The sequence below is a fragment of the Carettochelys insculpta genome, chromosome 2, assembly GCF_033958435.1.
Source record: "Carettochelys insculpta isolate YL-2023 chromosome 2, ASM3395843v1, whole genome shotgun sequence".
Taxonomy (NCBI): Eukaryota; Metazoa; Chordata; order Testudines; family Carettochelyidae; genus Carettochelys; species Carettochelys insculpta.
The window spans coordinates 172024301-172050896 of record NC_134138.1 but is presented as its reverse complement, the minus strand read 5'-3'; the positions used below and the strand labels follow the sequence as shown (position 1 = coordinate 172050896).

Genomic DNA, 26596 nt, shown 5'->3' with positions numbered 1-26596 from the left:
ATGGCACAGAGCCACTGAACTAGCAGCGAAAGACATAATATCCCACTACTGGTCTCTCTGAGATAACCACACCTACCTCCAACCCCATTTTTGTTTTTGACTTTTGCCTCTTTGATCATTCAATGTGGCTTTCCACTTATACCCTCCCACCCACAGAAATCAATCACTGAGCTCTTGGTACCCGTTCATTTCAGTGAAATCAAAGAAATAACAACAAGGGACGATGATGAAGAAATGTCATTGTTTAGACTCACATTGCTATCACATTTATCAGAGGTGGCCAACTTACTGACCTCTGAGTCGCCTACAACAATCTGCAGAAGTTTGAGACTCGGGTCACGTCTGCTACGGCACGGGGGCAGAGCTTCAGGCCCAGGGAACGTGATTGCCATGGCCCAAGGCTTCAGCCCTGGTAGGCATGCCTCCTGGGGATGAAGCCCCAATATCCCCCTCCCTACTGGGCAGAAGCCAGAGGTGACAGGTGGTGGGAGAGTGTGGGATCACATCCCCCCTGTATTATTTTTCCCAGGGTTTGCTGGCCCCACTTGATCACATGGTGAGACAGAGCCCCTCTCTCTGTGGTGAGCTGTAGCTGTGAGGAGAGAGAGAAGCAAACAGTTGGGAACTGCAGGGAAGGACTGCCACTTTAGCATCTACAACAAGAGGCAGCAGCGAAGAGATGGGAGCTGCAGGCAGAGCAACTGCTTTTGCCGCTGCATCTCTCAATGGAGCTAAAGCAGCAGCACCTCCCTGCAGCTCCCAGTTGTTCACTGCTGCCTCTCCCTGTGGAATGAACAGCTGGGAGCTGAAGGGAGGGGTTGCCATGGGCAAGAGGGACACGATTCAAGAGCTACAGCTACACTAGAAGAATCTGTTGACAGACCTTTCTGTCAGAAGAGATTTTCCTACAAAACACCTGTCGACAGAATGTGTCCATGCACTAAAGTGCATCAAAAGAGCGAGATACTCTGTTGACAGAGTGGCTGGACTGCCTGGGCTGCTCTCCTCGACAGAATGACCAACTGGAAGCACAGCAGACAGGGCTGCACGGTGTCCTACATGCCTGTCTGTTGACAGAAGGCCCACAGAATCGTCACTTTTTTTTTTTTTTGGTGACAGAATCTGTTGACAAAGGTGCTCCTCCTCATCGGGGAGTGGCAGCAGGTTGTCAGCGGAAGTACCAAAATTTGTCAACAGACTGTTCACAAAATGCATTTTGTATGTGGATATGCACTGAGTTCAGTCAACAAAACTCTGGTTTTGTCAAAAAAGCTCACTCATATAGCCATAACCAAGCTGTTTGGGGAGCAGATTTTTACGAAGTCAATCCCAGACACACTAATGGTATGGCTAGAATTGTGTATCTAGAATTGACTTATCAGGATAGAGTTTGTTTCCTGGTGTAGATCAGGGCTCTTCGAGCTCATGCCAACCTCCCATACTCCATGCAGCAGTGGGGAGTACCACGGTTGACCGCTGAGCCTAGAGAGATCGATTTTGCTGCATCTTCACTGACATGGCAAAATCCAACTCTCGTGGATCAATCGTGGCGTGTCGAACCCAAAGCAAGTATAAACGTACCCTTAAACTACTAACCAGCATACCTCTGTGCCACAATTTAGTTCTTGGTTGTGAAAGAAAAGAGTTTGGTAAAATAGGAGATTCTACAATTGCACATGTGGGAACACAGATTAGTTATTAATATTATCACCTGCAAACTCTGATACCAGGGACCAGTTTGCTGCCTTCCTAAACTGCCAGGAAGGTCTCAGGGACTGGTGCTGGCCCACGGACCTGTCACTGAGAAATACTGCTCTAGAGCACTGGCTTATTAAAGCCACTGGCTTATTAAAGGGCTACATGCAAACCCCTTACTCACTGTGAAGAGCAGTTATTCACATGAGCATGCTGCTGCAGACACACTACTGAATGTTGTGGGTGACTGGAAAGTTAGAGCTGCTTCGAAAGGAGATGAAGAGATACCAATGTGATATACTGGGACTGCGGAGATGTGCTGGACGGCATCAGGAGAAATGTGCGGTTGCAAAGTCATTTGGTCAGGGAACAAAATGAAGCATGAGACAGGAATCAAATTTCTTCCTAGCAAAAGAGTCAAAGGAGCATTGTTAGTATACAAACCAGTGAATGAGAGAATGACGGTAGCAAGATTCAAAATGAAAGTGTTCAACAGCTCAGTTGTATGCACCCACGTGGGATAGCATGGAGGAAGAGATCAAACTATTCTTAAACATGTGACAAAGATGCTGGAGGAGGTACTGAAGAGAGATATGTTTGATCACTGGAGATATGTTTGATCATGAAGGTTGGAACAGATAAAGGTTGGGGGAGGGTCATAGAAACGTTTGGATAAGGAGAAAGAAACAAACGAAGCAAGAAGCTACTAGAGTTTACTAAGCAGCAAGAGATCCCAACAAAAGGACTTTAGGAAGTGAACACGGCGATCGAATAATGGAAGTCAAACAACATGACAGATGCAATTTTGATAAGAGGAAGATGGGCAACATCAGTACAGGAGTGCTGAACTTTCCAAGGAGCAGATACGTACTCGGACCACAGGCTAGTTATTTGTGAACCTTAAGATGAAACTTGAAAGAAAGTATAAGACACAGTTCCAGAAATGAAGAGGTATGTCGAGGCTAGGCAAGGAAGAAATAGGGAATGCATATAGAGCAGCACTCAAAGAGCAGATCAGGAATGTGGGCACAGAGAAAGACCTAGATAAGAGAGTTGAAGGGATAGCCACGGCTATAGAAGAGGCAATTGATCAGACGGTTCCAGAAGAAGAAAAGATCAATAAGAAGTGGATTATGCAGGAGACATTGGAGCTAGTCCAAGAGAAGAGAGGGTTGAAGATCAGAAGTGAGGTTTCTGAGAGGGCAGAACATAGAATGAAATGCAACAAGGTAAGAAAAGCAGCCAGAATGGATAAGGCAATATGTTTAGAAGAGCAGTGTGAAGATACAGGAGAGGTATTATGGTTAGTGTAAGGCCAGGGAGGAATATAAAATGATCAGGAATATTAATAGGAAGTGTCAGCCGAAGAAGATGATGTTCGAAGACAAAAACAAGATGCTCACGAGCAAGGAGAAGGTTGTGCAGCAACGGACGAGATATTGCACCGCTCCGTACAAAACACAGTTGGACTCAAGTGTCTCAGAGAGAGCGATCGAAGAACTCAAAGAGATATCTCTGCCAAGCATTGAGAGTAAGACTGATATTTTGCAGGAGGAAGCACAAAGAGTAGTAAAATGGCTAAAGAGCAACAAGAGCACTGGAAATGATATGATCATGGGAGAGATTATCAAATATGGCAGAGAAAGTATGATTCAGGAAATACACCAACTATGTAATATAGCATGGAAAGAACGGAAGGCACCTAAGGAATGGACAAGATCCATGCTAGTGACAATACACAAGAAAGGAAGCACACTGGAGTGCAAGAACTGCAGAATTACTGCCCTAACAAATCATCTAGGCAAGGTGCTGATGCTGATACTGATGGAGAAACTGAAATCGCAGATAGAAGAATATCTAGTGGATGAGCAAGAGGGATTCAGGAAAGATAGAAGTATCCTACAGCAAATATTGGCACTAAAATTGATAGTGGAGAAAGCTTGATGAAAGAATAAGAACATCTGCAATTGCATCATTGATTTTCAGAAAGTCACTTGGGCAGTGTTGAAGTTGTATGGATTGGATAGCAGACCAATACAGTTGGTGAAGAATATCAACAACAATGCAGAGGCAGCAGTGAAAATGAGCAGAAAGTTGGGAATATGGTTTAGAATGAGTAGCGGTACGAGACAAGGAGATCTGATATCAGTGAATATCACGCACCTAGAGAGAGTGATGGATAAGTTCAAGGAAGAGGTAGAAGGGGTATCTGTGCATGGGAAAAGAATTAACAACTTGAAGTTTGCACATGATATTGTTATTGAGAAAGATGAAGAGAAGCTAGCAAGAATGGGGAAGGTGTTAAATGTGGAAGGAAAGCAGTACAGGCTGATTATGAAGATCAATAAAACAAAGACAATGACATTTGGAGATAAGGAAATAGGAAGGAAGATCAGTGTAGATGGGATTGAACTAGAGAATACAGAGAAGTTCATGTAACTGGGGAGCAACATGACATACGATCAAGACTGTAAGAAGGAAATAGTGACTAGAATAGCAAAAGGAAGAGCACGCTTGAAGGCGATGGATAACATCTGAAAAAGCAAAGTGATTAGCTTAGGAATGAAGTTGAGCATTTTGAAAATGTGTATTCAGCAGTATGTTGTATGGATGTGAGTGATAACGAAAGATTTGAAGAAAAGGATATTGGCATTCGAGAGTAGTTGTTATAGGAAGATACTGAGAACAGGATGGATGCAGAAGGTCAGCAATGAGAAATTTCATAGGAAGATACAGCCAAAAGAGAACCTGCTGCAGAAGGTTATACAAGTTGTAGATATTCAGGCATATCTGCGGAATGAATGATGAGTGAAAAGTCAAGACCCCAGTATTTGGCATAAAGGACGGTTCAAATAGGAGAGGCAGACCCCACGGAGACTGCATAGGTGATACAGTAGATTGGTGCAGAGCTAATCTATGGAAAGTAAGCCACTCCATACGGGACAGGGAAAGATGGAAGGAAATAGCGAAGGAGGCATCACACACCAATAGGCACTGAGCCCATAACTGTTGATGATGACTGTAATCTCAAAAGGTTCACAACCTGGCCCATTAAAAATTAACAACATTTTGAGCTGCTCAAAACTTTTTACATTCTTGTAACATCTGTATAAGACTGTGCAATATGCAGCACCAGAACCATAAGGAGGAACAGGTTCTGAAAAACAGATGCAATTATTTTTAAAACATCCATGAATAGTGACCTTATTTCATGACAATAAAGAGGAGAAGGTTTAGTGAAGAAGCTTATTTGTTGTCTACTTTAGCTATGTCTGTTGACAAGAAACAGAAACACTAAAATTCATTGGACGTCAGGGAGAAAAAACCACAACAATCATGAGATTTTTACTCCAGCTAATGAAGACTGGAAGAGGGCAAATATAGTGCCCATCTACAAAAAGGGGAACAAGAACAACCCAGGAAATTACAGGCCAGTAAGCTTAACTTCTGTGCCAGGAAAGATAATGGAGCAGGTAGTTAAGGAAGTCATCTGCAAGCACTTGGAAGGTAGTAAAGTGATAGGGAACAGCCAGCATGGTTTTGTAAAAAACAAATCATGTCAAACCAACCTGATAGCTTTTTTTGACACGATAACGAGACTCGTAGATAAGGGAGAAGCAGTGGATGTGGTATACCTAGACTTTAGTAAAGCATTTGATATGGTCTCGCATAATATTCTTATCGACAAACTAGGCAAGTCCAACTTAAATCGCACTGCAATAAGGTGGGTGCATAACTGGCTGGCTAATCGCACCCAGAGAGTAGTTGTTAATGGTGCTCAATCCAGCTGGAAAAGCATAACAAGTGGGGTTCCGCAGGGGTCTGTTTTGGGACCAGTTCTGTTCAATATCTTCATTAATGATTTGGATATTGGCATAGAAAGTACGCTTATTAAGTTTGCAGATGATACCAAGCTGGGAGGGGTTGCAACTACCTTGGAGGATAGGGTCATAATTCAGAATGATCTAGATAAATTAGAGAAATGGTCTGAAGTAAACAGGATGAAGTTTAATAAAGATAAATGTAAGGTGCTGCACTTAGGAAGGAATAATCTGTTTCACACATACAGAATGGGAAAAGACTGTCTAGGAAGGAGTACAGCAGAAAGGGACCTAGGGGTTCTAGTAGATCACAAGTTAAATATGAGTCAACAGTGTGATGCTGTTGCAAAAAAAGCAAACATGATTCTGGGATGCATTAGCAGGTGTGTTGTGAACAAGACACGAGAAATCATTCTACCACTCTACTCTGCGCTGGTTAGACCTCAGCTGGAATATTGTGTCCAGTTCTGGGCACCCCAATTCAAGAAAGATGTGGAGAAATTAGAGAAGGTTCAGAGAAGAGCAACTAGAATGATAAAAGGTCTGGAGAACATGACTTATGAAGAAAGGCTGAAAGAATTTGGCTTGTTTAGCTTGGAAAAAAGAAGATTGAGGGGGGACATGATAGCGGTTTTCCGATATCTTAAAGGGTGTCATAAGGAGGAGGGAGAAAACTTGTTCTTCTTGGCCTCTGAGGAGAGAACAAGAGGCAATGGACTTAAACTGCAGCAAGGGAAGTTTAGGTTGGACATTAGGAAAAAGTTCCTAACTGTCAGGGTGGTCAAGTACTGGAATAAGTTGCCAAGGGAGGTTGTGGAATCTCCCTCGCTGGAGATACTTAAGAACAGATTAGATAGATGTCTATCAGGGATGGTGTAGATAGTGGTCGGTCCTGCCGTCGGGGCAGGGGACTGGACTCGATGGCCTCTCGAGGCCCCTTCCGGTCCTAGTGTTCTATGATTCTATGAATTCTGCTCTGATCTTTCGTGCTGGTATTAGCAGGTTTTATGTCCCAGTTTTGCAAGTTACTGAGCAGTGCTGTAAGTTGATGGATGTCCTCCACTCCCTATTATATCAGTGGGAAATGAGAATGCTAAGCATACTGGATTGTGCTCTTACTTCTGTGAGATACGGTGAGCGTCACACTGCAACCTCTGAAGTGAAGATGAAAGAGAACTATTCTTAGATTCATTGCCAAACTGGGTTGGGAGCACCAAATATTAACTAAGTAAGCAAGAGCTGACAAGTCTTCTGCACTGATTATTTTAAGAAAACTATTTAATAAACATGCTGCTTGTACAATTTAGCTATAGGTTTGAAATACATAGCCAGTGTGAACTGAGGAAGCTTGGTTCCTCACAGAGTGAGATTCATACTCTTCCACTCTACCCAATGACTGCAGGCCCATACACACATCTGTGTGTGTGCACGCATGCGCGCACGCATGTATGCAAGGGGTGCATTCATACCCCCCCATGGGCTGCCGCACTCCTTCCCATCACAGTGTCCGATCAGAATAGAAGTGTTCATAATTTGTTTTAAAATAAAGTCAGTGAAAATCTTTTGTTTAGTTACAGTTTTTAGAGTGTGACAATTGTGCTCTGTAGACCTGTGTATTAATTAATGTGTTTTAACGGGTCAAAAGGAACACACCGTTAACCTGAGGATTCAGCAGCCTCCTGAAAAGCAAAGTAAGCTGTGCTACGGTATGTGGAAAACCTGATTAAACAGTTCAAACTGCGCTGCCCAAAATGTCAACAAACCCAGACCCCGTCAGACGTACAGGGGAGGTTTCTGAGTTATGAGCTGTTCACTGACAATATTCTACTTGCAGACCAAAGATGTTTAAATTCTGAGGCTGTTCACTTGAACATGTAATTTGATCTGAACCGCTGGAAAAATATGTGAGGAGAGAGGAAGTCTCTAAGCTGGCCAGGACCTGAACTCTTGTACAGATTTATTTATTAAAGAAAACACCAACACCTTGAACTACTATTTGCATCAGACTGGAAACCGCTGCTGAGATGTAACGTGCAATGTGAAAGACACCACTTGCAGAAAAACAACTCAATGTTACATGGAAGCACTGAGAGTGATATTCACCTTGTGTTCCATCCAGAGCAGTAGCAAAGATACATAGATCTGTGGTCAGGCCAGAATTTGAGAGAAAAGGTTGTTAAGAAAAGATGAAAGGAAAGCACAGCTGATCAGAACTTCACAGTGGCTGCATGTCTGTGTGAATTGCTGATACGCACAACATACAGCTCTGTGACTGATGGGTCTTTGGGGACACTAGATGGAGGGTGCCAAAGGAAAGCTTTACAGGTCTACTCATCCTACTGGTTAACATAAGGGATGAATATTGGTCCTACCGATTTCAATGGGAGTCTTGCCCTTTACTGTGATGGAGCCTGGATTTCACCCAAAACACAGAGCTGTGTTCACAGTATTTTTATGGCCCTGATACTGAAACTACTTAACTAGCTCCTCCAGCAGTCTCTTGTACGGATTGACGAAGAATGATGACAAAACAGAATCCTGTGGTGTGGCATCTGAAAGAGCTGTTGGGATGAATGAGCAGTCAGACAACACTGCCTCTCAGCTCCTGCATCCCATCACTCCACTCTCAGAAACCTGTCAAGACAAAATTCTCTCTGTCCTTACTGGGATCAAAAAAATTTTCAGTGTCTCATAGGTATCAAACGCAGCCAACAGATCTAAAAAATCTTCTAGCCCTGGCATTCAGTCTTCATTCTACTGTGAAAGATACAACTAATCCTGATTCTGAGCCAGACACAAATCTAGAACAACATACTGAAAGGCCCCCAGGGATCCAGACCTGCCAATCCATAACCCTCCCAATAACGTTTCTTCAAACAGGAAGGTCAGAGACATGGTGATAATTAAGGAGCTTATCAGCATCTAGAGATGACTCCTTGAGCAGGGACCTAACAGTTGCTCATCTGCGCAGTGCTGGCACTTCTCCTTCCCATATGAAGATGATGACATTATCCACCAATAACAACTCTAACAACCTACTTTGAATTCAGCAAGAGGATTTCACTAGCTGAGCAGTTTGCAGAACAAAATTCTTCAAAAACATTCTTTTTTGCAGTTTGCTGAATCCAAATACATTGCCCTAGGCAAGTTAGGACATGAGAGCCACAAAGTGAAACTAACTAAAACAAAAGCGAAGTTGCCCTGTCCACTTTTATTGCCCAAGTTCTGGGCTGATCAAAGAATAAAGAAAGAGGAACTTTGTCTTCGCAACTGCATAATGAACTAAAGTCCTCTTCCCTTCTCTCTCCCGCACAAGTTATCCAGGTACTGGATTCAGAGTTATGGGAATAAATAGGGCCAATTATCTGCATCAACCACCCTGGAAGAATTGGTAGAGAACTTTGTTCAACCTGCTATTCACTGGATCAAATAGCTGAACCAGTGCAAAGACGGGGCAGAGAGGGTAGTAATTAACGTTACTGTACACTAGCAGGAGCTTACCTATGCTTAAAAGGAAGCAGGAAGAAGTGGAGAATTTATGTCAGAGAGGTGTTTTGAGTCATAAGATCTCCCAGGGCTGCTTCTGGGCCACACCTCTCATACCAGCCCCTTCTGCTCAGGGCTGTGCTGGAAATCCAATTGTAGCTCTTAAGGACTAGGATTCTATTCTAGTTACTACTGTGGCAATGTCTTACTCTTATTTAACCATTAAGAAAGTATACAGCTAAATAGACATTGCTCATACAAAAGTTGGAAAGGGCCTGACATTTCGTGGCATGTGAGAGGGTTCTGAGGACTGAACCCCTTTTGGGAGAGCAGGGTTAGCAGCGAAAGAAAAAGTAACAATTTCATTTCACAACTGCCCCTTCTGCCTCCAAATAAAAGCTTAATCTTGTACTGAAATCCTGGCAGGTTAATAGCATGAGCAAATGAAAACCAAATTAAACATATGAATGGTGTCTCCTACCAAGTCTAATCACTTACTTTTAAACTTGAGAGGGCTTGTACAATTGAAAATATCTGGGCTGGGCTTAGAAAGAAATTCCACACATCCTTTCATGCAGCATGACAGAATAGCTAACTGTAATTTATGACACTGAAAAGAAAGGAAAAACCATGTGAACCAATAGATACGAAAGAAAAAAAATGTAAAAATGTGCTTAACCCTGATGACGTAAATGAAGAACTATGCATTTAGCATAGCTCGGTTTTAATTTCTGCTTCGGGTAGGGTCAAGATACATTATACATGGGAGTAACGCACTATATGGTAGAAGTATTTATGCAATAAATAAACTTTGGTGTGATAGCTAGTTAAGCGAAACAAGTCTGACACTGACCCTAATTCTCTGCTGTGTGAATTGGACCAGACCACCAAGCTTTTTAACCCAGGCCAAGCCCTTCCTCTGCTGTCTGCGTGCTTGTGTGCTGCTCCCACCCACAGCAAAATCTGCAGCCCCTTTGAAATGCTGTGTGTGACTCTGAGGGCAGGGTGGGGGGAGCAGTGCCGTGATTTGGGAAACACTATGGGCTGATTGCCCTCCGCCCCGCCCCTACCACCTGAGACTCTGTCCCTTCCGGGGCGCATAGAGCAGCCCACCCCCCCAACACACCTTGTCCCGAGGCCCACTGTTGCGGTTGACCACATTGCCCTGCCCCAGGTCACAATCCCCTCCTTCACCCAAACTCCCTCTTAGACCTCACACCCCATCCTATAACCCAGTCCCCGACTGCACCCAACCTCCATCCCAAACCCTGCATCCCCTTCATAGAAAAGTGCAGTCATTGACCACATACTAAAATCGTGGAGTGACCCTCCATCAAAAATTATTACTCACCTCCATGCTATACTGAAGCAAACAGACTTACACTTACAAACATTTATTTTAAGTCGATGTAAACAGGGTGCAAGTAAGGGGAAATACGCCACAGATTTCAATCATACATGTGAGTGATGATAAACACCTACATCTCTACAAAATATCTTTATTTCTGATGCAACAAAAGGATATGCTGGGGACAGATGTTATTTCATCTGCGAATGCTTGATTTTGTTTTCATGTTGTGTTGTGACATAATAAATAGATGATACAACCATCTGAAGTTTAATTGATAGAGTTTCTCCTATGGTCAGTTTGAAAAATGCAGTGACATATACGCATCAATTTCCGACTGAAAGAGTTCCAGAATTAATATAAAATCTGACTTTCTTTGCAGCACATAAATAGAATCTGCAGTGACTGTATGAACTGAGGCAGTCAACAATATAAAGGCTTTTACCTCTGTAAGGCCAGAGCACCCAGATCCATCAGCAGGAGGAACTGAACTTTTGAACTGAGGGGCTAAAGCCCCATTTTCTACCACATGAGCTAAAGGCCAGACAGCGCTCAGTCAAGGCTGTAGAGCAGATATCACTCTCCCTTGTTAGTAGTCTCAGTGCCTCTGAGGTTACCCCTCTCTATTGCTCTTTCAAATTCAGTCATGACCAAAACCAGCTATCATCTGATGGCTGTAAATGTTCCATGTGAAACGTGCTAATGGGTTCAGGTGCATTTTCCAACAGACAAGCACACACATCACAAAAACAACCATTGTTGCCACTAATTAGCACCATTGTCTGCAGTGGCTAAGGACTGACGGGGCAAAGACTAGACTACCTTCTGTCTAGGCATGCAATTGTGTTGAGGAGGACCAATGGTCCAGTGTTAAGCCTGGTAAGCTGGGCAATGAGACACTGAATTCAATTCACTGCTGAGCCAGACTTCCAGTGTGACTTGCACAAGACAGGCAAAATCCTCAAAAGGTATTTGAGGATCTGGGCCTTAGTCAACCTGTGTCTCACTTTTCCACCTGAAAAATGGGCATAAAAGAACTTCCCTACCTGACAGGAGTGTTGTGAGCCTAAATACGTTGATGACTGTGAGGTGGTCACATACTACAATGATGGGGACCCAACTCAGATGAGGGATGCATCATGCTAGCCCTGTACATACACAAAGTTAATGGAAACAGACCCCATTTTTAAGACAAGAGTAACAAAAGATAGGAAAGGAAATAGAAACACTGACACACCTCTGTCCAAGGTCTCATAGCCAAAAGTGGATGCCGTGTAAAGCATATTTCTTGATTCCCTGTTCTGTGGCCTATCCATTATAGATCATAGTCTCATATATGGTCATTCAGCATTTTTCACTAACATTAACCTTAATCTCACTGGCCACATGGCAGTTAGTCAATTAAAAAAATGAGTTAAACTTTAAATCCTTCACTTGTCCATTAATTTCTCTGTCAAACTGTGTTTTCCCTGTTTTTACAATGTGTTCCTTCCCTTGTTGCTGCCTAAAAAGACCAAGCATGTGGAACAGGGTGGATGGCTATACAAAGTGCCATCAAATTCACAAAATGAAAACACTGGAAAAACTTGAAATTTCCCCATTCCCACCCCAACTCTGTTATAGCAATCTGAAGAGTATTATAACTACAGCAGGGACAATACTTTAGATATAAGTGGAAACATCTTTAAAAAAAATCCTTCCTACACAATAAATCTACAGTGCAGAGAATAAAAGAAAAATATTCCAATCCTCCCCTCAAATCTATTGCTGAACTTGAGCGTTAAGTAAACTCACAAAGAGCGTAAATTTATCACACATTGGCCGTGTCTACACTAGCCCCAAACTTCAAAATGGCCATGTAAATGGCCATTTTGAAGTTTACTAATGAAGCGCTGAAATACATATTCAGCGCCTCATTAGCATGCGGGCGGCCGCAGCACTTTGAAATTGATGCGCCTCGCCGCTGCGCGGCTCGTCCCGACGGGGCTCCTTTTCGAAAGGACCCCCGTCCCCTTATGGGAATAAGGGGACTTCAAAGTAGGCGGGGTCCTTTCGAAAAGGAGCCCCGTCGGGACGAGCCGCGCGCCGGCGAGCCGTGTCAATTTCGAAGTGCCGCGGCCGCCCACATGCTAATGAGGCACTGCATATGTATTTCAGCGCTTCATTAGTAAACTTCGAAATGGCCATTTACATGGCCATTTTGAAGTTTGGGGCTAGTGTAGACAGGGCCATTAAAACAAGATAACTCCAGCTTTGAACTATAACACAATATAGGCAGTGCCAGGGCTATAAGCACATAGACAAGATTGAGTCATCAACATGTTAACAAGCATACCGCCCCCCACCCCCAGCCTCCGACCCTCACTTATACCGGGGGTCCTCATTGTAAGTCGCTTCACTATAAGTCATTTCACATTTACATCAAGTAATTCAGGAAAACAGATTCATTGTAAGTCCCACTGATCCACATTTACATCATTTAAGGGCCAAGAGACCAAAAGACAGGAACACAGTGGAGCTTTGTCGTGGCTGGGTAGCAGGTGCTGTAAATGCAGGGGCCCTGGAAGTGAGCCCTGACATCATGGGGGATTGGCGGGGAGCTGGCAGGTAGCCAGGGGAATGGTGGTGAAGAGCCGGTGGGGTGTGGCGGACAGCCAGTGAGGAGCTGGCTTATTTTATTTATTACTATTTATTTATTTACTTTTATTCTATTTCTATTTATTGTTTTTGTGGGTTATAGGGACACTTTATTTACTACACATGTGTGAAGCGTATGTGTTGGGAATGTATCTCAAGCTAATTTCATTATTCCTTATGGATATTAATCCCCCTTTACAAGCTGTTTCACCACAAGCTAAATATAAGTCAACAGTGTAATGCTGTTGCAAAAAAAGCAAACATGATTCTGGGGTGCATTAACAGGACTTTTGTGAGTAAGACATGAGAAGTTTTTCTTCTGCTCTATTCAGAGCTCCTTAGGCCTCAGTTGTAGTATTGTATCCAGTTCTGGATACCACATTTCATAAAATATATGGAAAAATTGGAGAAGGTCCAGAGAAGAGTAACAAGCATGATTAAAGGTCTAGAGACCTTGAGCTACGAGGGAAGACTGAAAGAATTGGGCTTGTTTAGTTCAGAAAAGAGGAGACTTAGAGAGGACATGATAGCAGTTTTCAAGTACCTCAAAGGGGTGCAGGGAGGAGAGAGAAAAACTGCTCTCCTTGGTCTCTGAGGCTAGGACAAGGAGTAATGGCTTAAACAGCAACAAAGGAGGTTTAGATTAAGAAAAACTTCCTAAAGGTCATGGTGGTTAAACACTGGAATAAATGGCCTAGGGAGGTTGTGGAATTTCCATCACTGGAGATATTTAAGAGCAGGTTAGATAGACAGCTATCGTGGATGGTCTGGATGGTGTTTGGTTCAACCGAGGGGGCAGGAAACTGGACTCAATGACCTCCTGAGGTGGTGGGGAGCCTTTCATTTTTGTGATTTCATTATTGTGATTTCATCCTTCCTGTTTTCTCTCCCTCATCCTTTTATTATCATTACCTCCTATTATGTCTAGTATTATGCCTAGTGTTCTATGATTCTAAGTTGCATTATTTAGGAACGTTACCTGGACTTATAATGAGGACCCCTGTATGTAATTTTCCTTAATTTAAAAACCCAAAGTAGTTTTAACATCTCAACTCCTTCTATGACTAAGCCATCAGCAATAATTCTACGAAAACAAAACTTCAAAATGGCTACGCTAATGGACATATCGAAGAATACTAATGAGGCACTGAACTGAATATTTAGCACCTCATTAGCATTAGGATGCTTTCGGCCGTGGCACTTAGAAAGCATGTGGCTCAGCCTATCTACACAGGGGTCCTTTTCTAAAGGACCCCACAAATTTTGAAATCCCCTTATTCCGTTCAGCTGAATGGAATAAGACAATTTCAAAATGTGTGGGGTCCTTTTAAAAAGGACCCCTGTGTAGCCACACTGAGCCATGCATGTTCGAAAGCAGCGCTTTTGAAGCGCCGCCACTGGAAGCATCCTAATGTTAATGAGGCGCTGAATACCCAATTCAGCGCCTCATTAGTATTCTTCGATATGGCCATTAGCATGGCCATTTCGAAGTTTTGTCTTAGTGAAGACACAGCCATTCTGATCCTCTTACTAGGCACTTTACCAAAAAATTGAGTTATCTGTGAAGTAAGGCTATCAGAGTAGGGGTATCAGAATCTGTCCCAATGCCAGAGTTCTTGTGCTCACAGACATAGTCATATGAACAAGCCACTCTCCCAGCTTTCCTTTTGACAAATTTGATCTTGTGAGCCAGCAGAGGGGTTGTGATAAGTCAGCATCCAGCTTGAGTCAGAGAGTCCATTTCAAATCTCTACACTTCTAAGTATAGGTATGTTTGAGCTAATCTCATTCTATTTGTCTTTTAAATATTAATTAACTCCATTGGCTTTTGAATATTTTGGACCCTTAAGAACTATCAGATTTCAACTATTCAAGTTTAAAAAAATAAGAAACCATTCATTTAGTCATAACACAGAGACAATGTTAGCACTAATAAGTATTTTTCTTAAACACACAATCCAAAGAGATTCTCATCCATGGTCTGAGATGAATTTATTTATCCACAGGTTCCTTGGTAAAGCAAAACCATGAACTTTAATAAGTTTTAAACACCAGGGGGAGTTCTCAACCATTCCTGATGAGTGCACCCCTTCCAGGAGTCTAATTTGTCTTGTGTATGAAGTTTCACCTCACTTAAAAACTACTTGCTGACAAAATCAGAAATAAAAATACAAGCGTGTCACAGCCCACCATTGCTGAAAAATCGCACTCTCTCATTTTTACCACAGAATTATACAAAAAAAATGTATTGAAATATAACTATTGTACTTTCTCTTAGTGTGACATTTGATCCTGCTTTTAACTTGTAAGCCTTGTCTGAAGCCTGAGCTTCAGGCAGCAAGGTTCCAGCACAGACCTTAGCTTTGTGGAAACCCCAAAGGGATTGCTGGCAAATAGGACCACCCTGGGTAACGTAACAGACCTCCTGGATGGCTGAGTCCACCTGGCTGTCTTGAAGGTGGTAAGCCCCCATCTCCCCAGTACTCCCCCATGAGAATGGGGACACGATCAGTCAAAGTCCAATGGCCAATGTGGATGGGGCACAGCGTAATCTTCAGCCTCCTAGTAGCTTTAGGCATTCCCCACTTACAGAAAGCCAGAATGGTAACCTTGCCTGTGCAGAGGAAGGGCCACATTACCAAAATAGAGGGTATTGCCTATTCGGAGGTTGCCGGAGGTACTCTGTACCCCAGTGAGTGTTGCACCCATTCCGATAAGGAGATCCTGTGCACATGACCATATAATGTCTTGACGAACTGGCCTAGATTTGAAGTAATCGTCACCAAGAAACAGATTCATACAGAGCTGGTCCAAATGAACGGTACCTGCTGGCGTTTGCCTGCCCAGACTGACCACTCCATTGAACTGAATGGGAAGCCCTGCCTGTCCACATATCCACCCGTGTGCCTGACGGTCCCTCAAATGGCAATCCTGACCGTTGATGGGACGCAGCTCCACCATACTCCGGCAATGACAGGTAACCTAACCTGGGACCCTGAATGGCGCAGCGGAAGTAAGTACCTAGAGGAGGGTCTAATGGAAGTGGGTCTTTGCCCACAAAAGCTTATGCTCCAAAATATCTGTTAGTCTGTAAGGTGCCACAAGACTTTTTGTCGTTCCCTACGGCATGGAGTCCCAGGCACTCTCCTTGCTTGCTACCCCCTAATGTCAGCCTGGAGCTTGTGACCTGCCTAAACTTTTCCCATGACTAACCAGGGGCTGCGACCCCTCAGGCTGTGAAATCCTGATCTAGGTGAGTTGAGTAGTCCCCCGGAAAACCAGCGAGTACCCCAAGAGTACATATTCCCCTGGTTGAGAGACACTGTTCTAGAAAAGACAAAAGAAAACAAGTATAAGTTAAGGGCTACAGCACCGAAACTTTGCAGATTCCCTCTCTTATCCTAAGCAGTGTGAGCATTCAAAACTTGACATCAACAGAGCTGCCTTAGTTTGGAGAACTCAATTGGAGAATCAGTTCCACATACTTCTCACTAACACACGTGGACAAGGCATCCAGTTGGCTGCAAAGCCAGGTTAGCGTAAAAAATTTCCAAGTGTTAAAATGAACCCAAGAGTGAGGTTCTCTATTGTTCTGTGAATCCAAGAATATACTGAGAACCACGCATAAACATTAATTTAATAGAAGTATGCATAAGCTATAGGTTGTTTTTTTTTTATAAAGCCATTTCCTCATTGGTACTAAACAATATTCACAAAAATAAGATTTAGCCTCACGGCATTCTATCATGGAAGATCGACCTGCTGAGGGTCAATCTTCCAGAGTTTTGTTTTGCGCAAAGTCGACCCTGGGACTCCTTGCGAGTGGAGAGTATTAAGGAAGGTTGACAGAAGAAATTCTAACGCTGGCCTTCTTCTGTGTAGACAGCCACTGTAGCTGACTGCTAAGTCAATTTTAACTGTACATCTAGTGTTAGAATTGCAGATCAGCAGTTGACTGCTATGTCTAGTACAGACATAGGCTACGTCTACACTACAGAGATCTTTGGAAAGAAGCTCTTCTGGAAGATTTCTTCCAAAAGAACTTTTCAAAAGACTGCATCCACACACAAAAAAGTGAATCAAAAGAGTAATCTGCTCTTTCAAAGGAGAGCATCTACACAGTCCCCACTCTTTTGAAAGAATGAGTCAGGGATCAAAAAAATCAGACCCTATGAGGACTACTTTTTCTCAAAAAAAAAAAAAAAAAAAAAAAAGGGCCTGTGGTGCATTTACACACATTTTCATTCAAAAGCAGCTTTCGAAAGGGATGCTCTTCCTGAAATGGGAAAGGAAGAGCGATTTCAAAAGAAGCACCACATTCTTTCAATTTACTTTCCAAAGAACACTTTTTTGTGTGCAGACACTCTGTGGGATCTTTCGAAAGAGTCCCCTTCTTTCAAAAAAAAAAAAATCTTTCGAAAGAGCTTGCTAGTGTAGACGCAGCCATAGTCTTAGTTTGTACAATAAGAGAAATGGGAAGAAGCTAGATTTTGATACTTCTAATGTTATGAAGCACTATTCTCCAGAACAAGCACATTTAATTTTATTGTATTATTATTTAAGAGCAGTGGACATAACTGCAGTGGTTTGGTTCTCGTGATAATGCTCTGTTTCCAGGTCAGGAGCTTGGATACAGTTCAGACAGAAATATCAGCAATGCTTTTTTCCTCTCACTTAGCTAGACTCAATACCCTGACTTCCAGTGAAAAGTAATATACACTATTTTATATGTAATAAGCTATATTTTCTCCATATATAATGTAAATACAGGTGCCTTAGGTATACAAGAGCCTATGTTTACCGATTTAAAAACAAACCTGTCATGGACTGGCCATCTAGCTCAACCTTCGTCCTGGAGTTTAATGTTAGTAGTGTTTTCAGAGCCTTAGGGTATATCTACATTACATGGAAGATTGACCCACTCAGTGTCAATCTTCTGGGGTTTGATTGTGTGCACATGATATAGATGCATGGAATTTAACTGTCTGGAGTTGGCAATCGACCCCTGCACTTTTCAATATTGGGAGGCGTAAAGGAGGCTGACGAAAGAGTCTCTCTCACCGACCTCCCTCTGTGAGGACAACCAGGTAAGTCAATTGTAGATAAGTCAGTGCTAGCTACAGCAATTGCTTAGCTAGAACTGCACACCTACAATTGATTTTAATGCCTGGTGCAGACCTGGCCTAACTACTTGCTCTAATTGCATTAGACACTCAAACAACTATTAGTATCTAACGCTAAAAAAGTGATCCCTAGCACTCTGAATCTTTCGTATTAGCAATGCACTGCCAATGAGACAAGAAGGAACAGAAAGGGGCAGGGAGTGAAAGGTGAGTTACAAGACAGAGTTGGAGAAAGGAAAGACGCAGGAAAGAAGGTAAGACACGACACAAAAGGAGAGGAAATACAAAAAGAAGAGACACAAGAAAAAGAATGTGAGAGAGAAACAGAATCTCTTTACAGTCACAGAAAAGAAGTGTTACACACTGAAAAGAGACGGATAGCTCAGCTTAGTCTGCTAAATCCAGGATTGTGAGATCAGTCCCTGAGGGTGCCATTTAGGGATCTGGGACAAATACATTAAAAAAAAAAAAAATCTGTCAGGCTTGGCGCTCGTCATGCAGGGGACTGACTTGATCTCTCAAGGTCCCTTCCAGTTCTGTGAGATAGGTATATCTGCATATATTATAAAGATCTGTCAAGTTCTGGGAGACAGCAGGATTGATACAGGAGGGAAAATTCTGACCCAAGCAGTAGAAATATAATTGATAACATGAATTTTACTTTAGAAATGTTAACTTTCTCCCTTATTTTTTTTAAAATTATTGGGGGGGCTTTGTCTCACATCAGCACATTTCTGAAATGAGGTATGGAAAAAGACACAGGGTCCAAATATATAACAACACTTTGAGGTAATTAACAAGTGACCCTTCAAATCCCAAGAGGCAACTAAATCAGCATGACTCCCATTTTATATGTAGGGAGGAGCAGCTGTAGATAAAGCCACACTGCAAAGTCTGTCACAGAGTTGGAATGAGAAGTTGGAATGATGTTCTTCACTTCTAACACAAGCCACAAGATTTTTACGCTTCCCTCTTGCAGCGGAATCAGCAGTGGGAGCTTTCTGAATATTATCCAGTATAAGCATCACAGCTTTCCATTCACCAAACACTATGCAGCTTGTTTCTCCTAACTTAAAATGGTTCTTGGCTGATTTTTAGTCTTTTTTTTTTTAATGGAAATGACATTCTATCCAGACTTAACTGAATGACTGCTTAAATGCCATGTTTAAAAGCTGAAAAGAATCCGCAGAGAAACCTAGCACTGCAAGAGACCCAGTGTATCTCCTTTTTTAGTAATCTACTGAAAGCTAATCTTCAGTGTCACAAGCAAGTCATTGTGTTCAAGTAAAGACCAGTGTTTGTATTACTGCTGCACACACAATAACTACTATGCACCATCCAATACTGGAGCGGAAACAACTCAGAATCAATGTAATGCGATTATGCATTACAGGGGATGCTCATTTAGTGCTACAGATTGTAATAAAAATATCTGGTGGATAACACAACACCCCACCCATATTTAGTTTCTGATTATCCCGTTAGTGATGCATTAACCTTAAGAAAAAGAAAATAAAAGGGAGAGAGAAAAAGTTATTTGCTGGTACACTGTGTAAATTTGTTCTCTACAGAGATACAGTTGGAAGATTAACTTATAAGTTACAATGTAAAATTAACATATTTCAAAAATGGTTAACGAACACAACAGGGGATCTGCATAAATCCCAATGTCATGAAACATAAGACACACCTGTAGTGAAGCATAACTGTTCTGAGGCAAAACTAGACATTGGTGTTTTAAGACAGTCTGTTTTTCCATTAGGTAACTGGTCTCGGAGAAGAGGAGATGCTAAAAATAGATCTTGAAGATCTATCCCAAAAATTCACCTTAATGACAGGTGGTCAGAGGTCCTCAATTAGAGCTGAGGTAAGTAAGGTAAGTTTCCTGAAGTGTCTCTCCTCCTCCTATCATTGCACTTGCTGCTGCAGATTAAGTCTGAACTAACTGTTCTAATTCTTGTAGGCGGAGGTGTATCTTGGAGATGCCTAGGGGTGGCATTGGTGAAGAAGACGGCCAACACTAAAGTCCCATCATATTTCCTGATTGCTCTGGCTGGAATCTTGTATGTGTTAAAGATGAGTGACCATACTGATTTTTGAAGGTCTTCACAGGTGAGCCCACAGTAAGGCACACACGTGCTCATCAGGCTGCCTGTATATGATGTTAGATTGAATCCACAGTAACGCTGTTCAACCCCATCCCACAGGAGAAGCTTATGAGCAACAACATCAAAGGCACTGAAGGATGCACCAGCAGAAGCATGGAGTTTTGACCTTTGTCCACTGCTAGAAATAGGTTTTGAACAGATTGCTGCAGTGGTGTGGAGCAGTTCATCTGGTGTGTTTTAATTTAAGATGTGTTTAGTTCAGGCCTTTGCTAACATGTTACTGCAGCCATAGATGACATTAGAAGACCCTTTAAGATGATATAAATATGCAGCCTGCAAAAAAAAAAAAAATAGCCAGAATGGTTCTTTTGCAGGGGCCTAGACAGTGAATAAGGTTTGGGGAATGTGCAGAGACCATTGCACGTTCCAGACAACTGCACAGTAATTTATCTCAAAGTAATAACTGACAGATCATAAAAAAACATACTGGCCTCCAAAATGTATCCCCTTTAACACATTTCTGGATTTCAGGCCATTATACAAAGACCCCAAAAGAACCAATGCGTCTCTCCTATAGGCAAGATACACGGATGACTGTCGGTATGATCTCTTCCCAGTTAAGAATGTCTCACTCCTCTCCATCAACAGACTGGCTAGAGACCAAATCCGGAGCTGGCAACCACTTCAGAATATGTTTATCGAATGTTAACCTCCATTAGGCATGATCTTCGCCATAATGTGCATCTCTTCTATCTTTTCTGCCAAATGTGACATCAGGAGGGATGGAACACAGTTCATTTCTCAGCAGCTACCACAAATACCTTAAATACATAGTTTTCCTTTCTGAATCTCTGAGCGGGAGCTGTCTGACCTAGAATATAATGAAAGGGCATTTGATGCAAATTTTGTATCCAGTGTTTTTTCTTATTTGGTTTGTCTACCTTATTTCAAACAAAAGTCAGCATGACCCTATCGTGCTGGGCAACCTCACTATACTGCAGAATCATGAGTATGAACTGGATAACCGATTGTCCCTTCTGGCTTTGTGGTAAAGGATAAAAAGTATCTAGTGGTAACTTTCTACGTGGATTTCTCTCTAGTTAGTAGAAACCAAGACAAATATCTGCCTCTCCAAAGTCCATGGCTTTAATCACCCTGTCCATATGGTTACCCCATGTTTTTTAAATCAAATTCAGGCCCTTCTGGATCTTCAAGACATAGTGAAAATAATGGGTTACATTTTTCAGAAGGGTGCCCTCCACTTGCAGACATATACAGAGCCTGCATTTTTGCATCTGCAACACAGCTGTAGACACAAATCAGCATGTTTCTACTTCTACCCCTCTGCTTGCCATGAAAATTACAGTCAAGGGTGTAAGGGTTCAGACTTCAGTTCACAACTGAAATGCATTTGCAAAATTGTAAGTGCAAACTGCCTAGCAGAGAACAGGGTAAGCCTGAGCCTTTCTGAAAATTTACTTCATAGTGCCATGCATTTACCATCAAAAGGCTCTTGTACAAACTTAATGGAAAAATTCCGCCTCCCAGATGACTTCAGTATTTGAGAACCCCTTTTACCTTAAAAACCTCACATACCCTACTGCTGAAACCTCTCTGATCTTTCCCTACATCAAGCTCACAGCCCAGTAGGAGCTGGAAAATCAAACCAACGCCCCTCTTCCCAGGCTTCATATCCTACTGGCCCTAAGATATTTCCCCCAAAGCTTATCCCCACTCTAACTCTAGGTTCTGAAATCCTTCCTCCAGACTCAGAAGCCTTCTCCTGCTAATTCAGCAAGCCCCCACAGCCTAACATTAACTCCAGCTCAGAACCCCTTCCTCTTCTTTCCTTTATCGGAAAGCCCCTCCACCCAACTCAACCTGCCAGCTCAGAATTCTTATACCCTTGTTGGGCCTGTAGAAAAGGGAGCAGGGGCTGCTGGGAGTGACTGTGGCTGCAAGCAGCACTTCCTTCCCTTTGGGGAGGCTGAACTAAATTAGTCCAACAGTGCTCCTGACCCACGAGTGGCAGCCAGTTGTATTGCAGGCAATGGGCTGGAGAAATTCTGCCCTCACCAGGAGCCCCCTAAGGGCAGCAGATGGTATTGCACATTGCAGCTCAGCAGCCACACTGTACACACAACCCAGTGTCCAGGACAAACTGGAGTGCATGCTGTTGGTGGGGCTTACTCACCTGAGAAGACACTAGTGACTGGCTGCCTCCGATGCACTATCCTTCACTGCATCACTGACAACAAACAGAGATAGCCGAGTCGATCCCATCCCAGGCCTTGCAAGAAATGTTCCTCACGCTGCCTGTAGTACTTTTAAATATCAGAAGCACAGGACCTTACCCCACTTCTTTTAGGACACTCAGTGAGGTGCAGTTCCCAGAAACCCCTCAGCATCCCTGAATCAGGAGTCTCCCTATTTTTTTCCATCCATGGGAGGAATAAACTTTGCTGTACGCATTAGGGCATAAGGGGGTGTGCACCACCAGTAGAAACATACGCTGCCAGATGTGAGTGCTGTGGGAATTCTGATAATTAGCTGGGTGGCATCCAAATTTCTTCTTACAGGGAACACTACCTCTTAATCCTCCCCACCTCTCTGCTGAAGCTGGCACCAAGAACTTCACTTTTGGGACTTTTTGCAGTGTAGAGATCTGTCCTTTGTGAAATGGACTGAGTGAACTGTCAATCACCACACATAAACACACTAACGGTGTGTCTACCCTAGCACTCTGTTTCGAAATTAATCTTGAAAGTGGCCCCAATTTCGAAAGAGGCTGCGGAGCGTCTACATGCTCAACAGCCTCTTTCGAAACTGTTTTCAGCAAAAATGGATTCAATTTTCGAAATCGCTCTTCCCATCTGGGATTGGGAAGAGTGGCCCCTTTCGAAATAAAATTTCAAAATAGGGCATGTGTAGACGCTCCGCGGCTCGCAATTTCAAAATTGCGGGTCCGCCATGGCAGCAGCTCCAGGGAGCGCGGGAGACGCACTAGTAAGTCCCGGCAGGGCTCTATGGTTTCTGGGCCAGCCCCTTAAAGCTGCAAGGCTCTGGAAACCCCATGCAGGAAGCTGAGAGTGTGCCTAGGGCTCGAGAAGCACGAGCTCAGCCCTATACACACTTCAGCATCCAGACGGTCGTGCCACCCAGCCCACCAGCAGGACGGCGAGCCCCCCACACTCTGGGACACCCCAGGAGGCCCCCTCTTCTCAGCCCGAGGGGTCACTGGAGGAGAGCCAGGGCCAGAAAAGGAGGGGCCCATCCTGGATGGAGGCTGAGGTAAAAGACCTCCTTGGCCTCTGGGCGAAGGAGGAGGTGCTGCTCCACAGCACAGGGAGACCCTGCAATGCAGCTGCCTTTGAGCAGCTGTCCCTGGGGCTGCAGAAGCGGGGACACCCACAGTGCATGGCTGCTCAGGTCCACTCCAAAGATAAGGAGCTGAGGCAGGTCTACAGCCAGGCCAAGGATGCCCACAGCCGATCAGGGGCCGGGGCCGGCCCAAGGTGCCCACGCTACCAGGCGCTGCAACAGCTCCTCGGCTCGAAGGACACCCCTGAGCCATCGGTGCAGGTGGAACACAGGTGGCCCAGACCCCAACCGGGAGATAGACCCGCTGCAGCAGATGGGACCCTCCAGCCAGACCACACCTGCGGGGACCAGGAGCGACTCGGATAAGGGAGGCCCATTACTCATCACAGTCAGCTCCGGGACCTCCAGCCAGGTGCCCTCGAGGCCGGTGTTCTCCAGAGGTCCACGTAGGTGACAGGTGGATCGGGTGGCCTGGGTCGGGGGGCCTATCCCACGGTACCCTGCCCTGTCCCAGACCCAAGCGTGGTGCCATCCAGCACCTGCACCCATGGACAGCACCCTAGCCTGCCCAACTGGGGAGGGATGCGGGGTCCAGGCCGCAGCCAGCAATTGCCCCACAGATGAGATCCCGGCGGGCACACGGGAGCCCCAAGCAGGGTTGGCAGGGGAGGCACCACCTTGGGGGATGGCCGGGGGATGGCGCGCCTGGAGACCCCAGTCCCGGGCGACAGCACTGATGGGTGGCCATTCTCCCCTTGTGTCTCCACAGCATCGTGCTCTGAGGGCCAGACCACACCCTTGACACCCTCGGACAGAGAAGGAGAGCCCTCCTCCCCATTGCCCTGGGTGCTGCCTGCCCAGACCTGGATGGCCTGACGCCGGTGGCGCTACGACCCCCAGGAGGCAGCGAAGGCCTACACTGCAGCCATCCGGGAGCAGACTGCCATGCTTTGGAGTGGCTGCTCATGGAGCGGGAGGACAGGGCCTGGTGTAGGGAGGACTGGTCTGAGGCAGTCGCAGCCCTCTGACGGCTGGCCCCCCAGCCAGCCCCCCCGCTGCCCCTGAACTCACCCCCCCCGCTGCCCCTGGACCCACTCCCACTGCTGACCCCGAACACATTGCCCTCATCCCACCCACCCTCAGCCCATCCACCCGTCTTGCCCTGGCCAACTGGCTGGTCGCCAGTGCCAGCCAGGAGAGGGATCCCCTCCCTGGCCCCCCCAGCCCCCACCCTGCCTCACCCAGCCCACCCTGTTCTTCAGCCCCTGAACAACCCTACCTCCCCATCCTTCCAGCCCCCTCCCGGCCCCGACAGGGCCCCCGCACCAAGGGCGGCAGGGGCACCCGTACCCGACAGGGATCTCGCCCCTCCACCCCTGTGGGGGACGAGGCCTGCCCCTGCAAGTCGTCCCGGCCATGGGGACATGCCCCTGCTCCATTGTATACAGTTCTCCCTGTTCCCCCCATATTTAGCCCCCATAGGAAGACCCCACACCATTATTTAACAGCCGTTTATTTACGTAGTTAGTCCCCAGTTAATAAACCTTTTTGTGTACCCGTGTCCCCTGTGTGTGTGGGGTGGCCGTGCTGCAGGGTGGGTGTGAGCCATGTGCCAGGTGGAGGTCAGTGTAGCTCCTGCTTGAAGGCCTCCCGGACCCTAACCCCTTCACGCTGTGCCTGGCGGCATGGGGCCGTGGGCAGCAGCTCATAGCCAGGGCTGCTGTCCACAGCCCACCCGGGCATGTAGCACTCCTGCTTGCCCTCCACCACATTGTGCAGCGCGCAACAGGCCACGACCACCTCAGGGGTGTTGCGCAGGCTCACGTCCAGCTGCGCGTTGAGGCATTGGAAACACCCCTTGAGGCGTCCGAAGGCCTGCTCAACAGTGTTGCGGGCCTGGTTCAAGTGGGCATTAAAAATGTCCTGGCTGGCGGTGGTGTGCCCAGTGTAGGGGCACATCAGCCATGGCTTTAATGGGTATGCCCCATCAGCCACTATACAGGGTGGCATTGTTGTGTCCCCCACGGGGAGCTCCCAAGCAGGGATGAAGGTGCCCTCCTCCATGCACCGCCCCAGCCAGGAGTTGCGGAATACCCACGCATCATGGGCTTGATGGGACCAGACAATGCAGATGTCAGTAAACCGGCCCCAGGCATCTATGAGTGCTTGGAGCACCACCAAGTGGAACCCCTTGTGGTTTATATAGCATCCTGCACTATGGTCTGGGCTCCAAATAGCAATGTGCGTGCCATCAAGCGTGCCGAAGCAGCTCGGGAATCCAAGGGCTGCGCATCCCACCATGGCGTCGTCCAAGTTGCCGAGGCGGACGACCCTCTGCAGGAGGCAGCGGCTGATGGCCTGAACCACCTGTAGGGAGGCACCAACATGTGGGCCTGCGCATCGGAGGGGCCCCTCTGCCCCTGCAGGCCCCCCACCCGGGGGCCCCCTGCCCCCTGCATGCCTCTCACCCGGGGGCCCCCTACCCCTTCCTGGGGAGGGTGTGGGGCCCTTGTCTGACTTACCTCCAGGAGGACGGCTCCCACGGTGGCCTTGCCCACCCCGAATTGGTGCCCCACTGACCGATGGCAGTCCGGGGCGGCTAGCTTCCAAAGGGCAATCCCCACACGCTTCTCGACCGGGAGCGCGGGCCGCATGCGGGTGTCCATGTGCTGCAGGGCGGGTGAGAGGCACTGACACAGCTCCATGAATGTGTGCCTTGTCATTCTAAAGTTGGCAAGCCATCTTTCATTGTCCCACTGGCCCAGGACCAGCCTCTCCCACCAGTCCCCACTGCTGGGGTGGCTCCAGAGATGCCGTGGGGGACAGGGGATGGGGAGCGGCGGTTGCCCCCTTGGCAGGGCCTGCAGGACACGTGTGGGTGGAAAGGTGGGCTCCAGGGCATCCACCACACCCAGGATGGTGATGACCGCCTGGGTCCCAGTGACGGTGCCAGCATCGGACTCTGGCAGCTGCTGCTGCTCCATTCTCCTTTTGGTTCTGGGTGCACAGTCCATGCAGTGCTATGTACCGCTCTGCTGGGCTCTGTGTGTGCAGGGT

General features: G+C 45.6%; 1 protein-coding gene and 1 long non-coding RNA gene across 6 annotated transcripts in view; one reads left to right on the top strand and one right to left on the bottom strand.

The window, feature by feature from the left end:
- Window positions 1–21099, top strand: part of LOC142009662 (uncharacterized) — a 64218-nt gene extending 43119 nt beyond the window's left edge. The window contains exons 5-7 of the long non-coding RNA XR_012644538.1: window positions 19873–19977; window positions 20074–20222; window positions 20318–21099. This is a non-coding gene — a long non-coding RNA (uncharacterized LOC142009662). The remainder of the gene's footprint in view (window positions 1–19872; window positions 19978–20073; window positions 20223–20317) is intronic.
- The window catches only part of COBL (cordon-bleu WH2 repeat protein), a 271385-nt gene that overhangs the window by 195170 nt on the left and 49619 nt on the right, over window positions 1–26596 (bottom strand). The gene's annotated exons all lie outside the window — the stretch shown is intronic.